We start from the raw sequence: 4,880 nt of genomic DNA, 5'->3' as shown, positions 1-4,880 counted from the left end.
AGATCTTCCCGACCCAGGTAATGAACCCGGGTCTCCTGCATTGTAGGCAGATGCTTTACCATCTGAGTCACCAGGGAAGTCCCTATTAGGGCATAAACAATCATCCAAAAGGGGCTGGTATGGCACAGGTCAAATAGCGACTATCCTCAGGTTTTGGCATCTCTTGTCCAGCACATTTGCCAGACTGACTCAAGGCCTCATCAGCTGAGGTTGGACTGGAAGGATTAGGAGAGGGCAAAGTTCTCCAGCTTCTCTCTGTTCTGGCTTGACGGGCATTGGTCCTCGGCCAGACCGCACCTCCGGGGGACATGCTTCCCTGGAGAACAGCGGAGGGGGGCTGAGGAATGTGGAGGAGCACAGAGGCAAATAGCTTCTGTCTGATTTCATGCTTCCTGTTAAGTGTGGGTCAGCAAGAACAACAGCCTGCAGGCAGATCCGACCAGGACAGGGACACCCACAGAGTTACTGGGATCTGGGAGTGTGAACGCTTCCTTAGCTCCGGGGCCTACGCAGGTGCAGGAGAGGTCATGCCAGGTCAGTGACCATGGCACCTGGTGCTGAGATCACCTTTCAAGGTGACCCTTCAAAGCCTGAGGTCATGAAACCGAATTAGGGTGCGACACTGGTGATGCCAGCTCATCAGCCAGCTAGTGGCCCCTGAAGAACGTGCTAAGCAAGATTTTCCTGTATTCCTCATTCCAGCCCTTTCTTGGGGCTTGCTAAGCACTGCTTGGTCCGTCTCTGCCTGATTGTTACTTACACAAGGTTTTGGAAGTTATTTTAAAACATTTTAGCTTATCTTGGGTTGGCCAAACAGTTTGTTCAGATGATGTTATAGGAAAACCCAAATGAACTTTTCAGTCAACTCAACATGTATTTTTATCCCCACCAAAAGCTTCTTTAGTAAGCAATAAACATTAAATATTAAATTTGTTTAAATTAAATGTTTTCTGAGTGTCTCCTGTGTACAGATCACTCACTGTCAATGAAAAGGAAGATCTTGACCTGCTCACCCACATACATTTTCAATCAACCACATGTGCTCGTCTATATCATCCCTTCTTCCCACATGATACAGGCTCCTAGGGAGATTTGAAAAAACTAACCATTTTGACCAGCCTGAAATTTAAAACAACATTTTTTATTAAAAAAAAAAATCAGTCTGGACAGGTGTGGGGCTTTTGCAAAGCAAATTCTTATTTTCAGAGATCTCTTTGCTTTTATTTGCCAAGCAGCTCTAAGCATGTCTGGATTTGGAGAGAAACCTATGCTGGTCTGTAAGCATTTCAGGGAGTCTCTGTGTTTTCTAGGAAATCTCAATGGGAGAATCCTTCCTTGGACTGGGAGAAGCTGCTACTATCACAGGCATAAGAAGGTTTTTCTCCCCGAATTTTCTTCTTCACCCTATTACCACCACTAGCCTTCACCACACACATACACACACATGGCTGAGGAGAGAGCCGATTTTATTCAAATATAAGGCCAAAGTTGGGGCTTCCCTGATGGCTCAGTGGTGTAAAATTCGCCTGCCAATGCAGGAGACTTGGTTTTGATCCCTGGGTTGGGAAGATTCCTTTGGGGAGGAAATGGCAACCCACTCCAGTATTCTTGCCTGGAGAATTCCATGGACAGAGGAGCCTGGTGGGCTACAGTCCACAGGACTGTAAGAATCAAACATGACTTAGCAGCTAAACAACAACAGGCAAAAGTGACTCATCCACTTATATCCAATCAAATAGAATCACAGGCAAGGATGTAAGAAAACAACATAAATGATCCAGCATGTCATGATGACCCAACCAAAATAGTCTAAACCAGTGAAATATGGAAGGCAGACAAGTATTTCAAAAGTCAAAGTAGAACCTTGCTTTCTGAGGGCTGAATGGCAACTAAAGGAAACAGCTGAGCCTTGGTCTGGCTTGTGGAAGGCAAAAAAATGAAAGGAAAGGCAAAAAAGCCCATATTCAGGCCAGGCTGGCAATTAAGGAAAACAAAAAGAACTTGAAAGAGGTAGATCAATGCTGTGAACCTGTAGCAAGCACAGAGCAATGCTGAGATGGTGTAAGTTATAGTTTACACAATCTCCACAATCTGTGCATTTCAAAATAAATTAATTAATGTAGAAAGGAAAACGAGAATGTGTCGATTCTATTGATACAATGCAATTAAAATCAGTCTCCAAATCTGAAAAAAAAAAAATCATAGGCACATTAGCTTATTAACATTTTTACTTTGAATAGAAATAATCTTTCAGAGGGAACATGTCATAATATCCCCTATGCACACGTGGGTTCTGCCGTTAATTAACTGACTGTCAGCATCTTCCAAAGGATTGCTGCTGCCTGCCTCGGTACAGGCTGTTCTGTTGGAAGAAAGGGGTGGAACCATGGTGTTCCACCACCCAGAACTTGTGGTAATGGCACTCCTATTACAATATCCTCTGAACTGGAAAGAACCAAAAATGCCTCTTGTGAAGAGAATTAATGGGGGTACATGTAAGATTGCGAGTGGAAAAGAGAGGCCTGGGCACAAAAAGCCCAGAGATGGACAAGCTCCTACATGAATAGTTTTCCCTAAGCTTTCATCAGAGATGCTGCAGGTCTCAACGTTATCAACTGTTCACCTTGATGAGATTCTCAAAGGCACCTGACACAACACAGTCGTGTTCCAGTTGGGATAGCAAGATTAACCCAAGGGCAACAGGATATTATTCTGATGGTCTAAAAATTAACAAGCACTTGAAACAAAACAAAGCGAACAAACAAAACCAATCAACCAAACAAAACCAATCAACCATACAAACAAAAAACAAAACTTTAGATGAGGACAAGTACAGCTTTCAACCCTTAGAAACCCATCTGCAAGTTTCTAGACTCTGTATTTCCCAAGAGTTCTATTGTGAATGCCCGGTTTTGCTCAGCCCTGTCTACCGCTGTAAAACAAACATGTCTATATTGCTGCATACAGTATTTACAAAACATCTCAGAATTATTTACAAAGTATCTCAGAATATGGTCTTCAATCCAGGTAAAGAAAGCAAACAATTATAATCCACGCTGAGCGGTGACCATCCACAAAGCAGTTAAGTATGCTTACCACAATCACTGCTGTTTTATGGTCACATAAAAATACAGTGCCTACGAGTTATTTGGCAAAGTTGCCAAGTTGGTGAAAGGTTCTTTATGAGACAATAAAGAATAAATACATTCAGATAAGAACACAGGAATTGCCGCACCGGGTGGTCCAGTATTCCTGAAGTTCTGTTATCTGTTGCCAGCACAATCTCAGCAGGAGAGGGAGGGCTTGGTTGTCCTTCCGCAACTGTATGCCTTGCCCAGTTCTTCATCCCAAGGTGCAATCTCTGTTTTTATAGGCTCCTTAGCAGAGTGCACACGCCAAACCTTTCAGCATTACTTTGTTGCTAGGAATGGCTCCCCTTTTCACAAAACTGTTCAAATTCTTTCGGACTTCATGTATATTTTCTTCTGTTTGTTCAGTCGCTAAGTTGTGTCCAACTATTTGCCACCTCATGGACTGCAGCATGCTACATTTCCCTGTCCTTCACTATCTCCCAGAGTTTGCTCAAACTCATGTCCATTAAGTTGATGATGCTATCTAATCATCGCATCCTCTGATACCTCCTTCTCCTCCTGCCCTCAATCTTTCCCAGCATCAGGGTCTTTTCTAATGAGTCAGCTCTTCACATCAGGTGGCCAAAGTATCAGAACTTCAGCTTCAGCATTAGTCCTTTCAATGAATATTCAGGGTGGACTATTTAGGGTGAAATCTTTTAGGATTGACTGGTTTGATCTTCTTGAAGTCCAAGGGACTCTCAAGAATCTTGGGTTCCACAAAAAAACTTGCTATGTAAAATTGTAAGCCAGACGATGAAAAGTTTTAAGTCTTCTCTCTCTCTCTCTTTTTTTTTTTTTTTTTTTTGGTAAGAAACTACATAAAAATATCCTAAAAGGCATTTTTTAGAGCAATAAAGCATACTTGGGGGAGGGAGGTTTAGGAGGGAGAGGACATACATATACCTATGGCCAATTCATGTTGCTATTAATACATCAACAGAAACCAAAACAATATTATAAAGCAATTATCCTCCAATTAAAAATAATTTCTTTTTTTTTTAAAGCATACTTGGAAAACTTTAAAGGAATTTACTCAAGAGGGATAACATATATAGTCCTAAGAGAATTGCAGATCTCAAATTTGGGGCTTTCACTAGCAGTATTTGGGCTTGAAATACTTAAAGCTCTAGAACTGAGTCTGTCCCACTTTTCTCAGCAATGATCCCAGTACCTGACAAACAGAGGGTCCTATTCAATCTGTATTTGTTTTTTAAAAATGACTGATATATTAGTACATTCATGTGTAATATCTACATCTATCAGGCCTAGTTGTACATGCATTATGGTTTCCTGGAAGCTTTTAGTTTTTCATTATTTCCCTCTTCTTTCAAAAATTTTCCTATTACTGTCTTAATATGCTTTATATTTCTCGGTGGTTTCTATTACTATCTGATATTATGTTTTGGTTTACCTGTTTGGTTTTGGTCTGTTTTCCCCCACAAGAATGTGAGCCTATGGTGGGAGTAATTTTGTCTGTTTGTTCAAACGTCATGTCAGGTCCTGAAATGGTACCTGGTAGGTATTAGATTGGTTCAAACATAATTGTGATTTTGGACCATGACTTTTAAATCATTATATCTGGCTCAAACACATCTTTATTAATCAAAATAGGAACCATTACAATCAACACATTTTTGCCAACAAGAAATAAGTGTGCTCATTCTTGTAGTGTACAAATCCATGCCTCAGGAACTCGTAGAAAGCATTTTCTGCCTCCTACTGGTTGTGGAAGTGTTTCCCCTGCAA

This window comes from Budorcas taxicolor, chromosome 5, assembly GCF_023091745.1.
Source record: "Budorcas taxicolor isolate Tak-1 chromosome 5, Takin1.1, whole genome shotgun sequence".
NCBI classification, from domain to species: domain Eukaryota; kingdom Metazoa; phylum Chordata; class Mammalia; order Artiodactyla; family Bovidae; genus Budorcas; species Budorcas taxicolor.
This window is presented reverse-complemented; position numbering follows the sequence as displayed.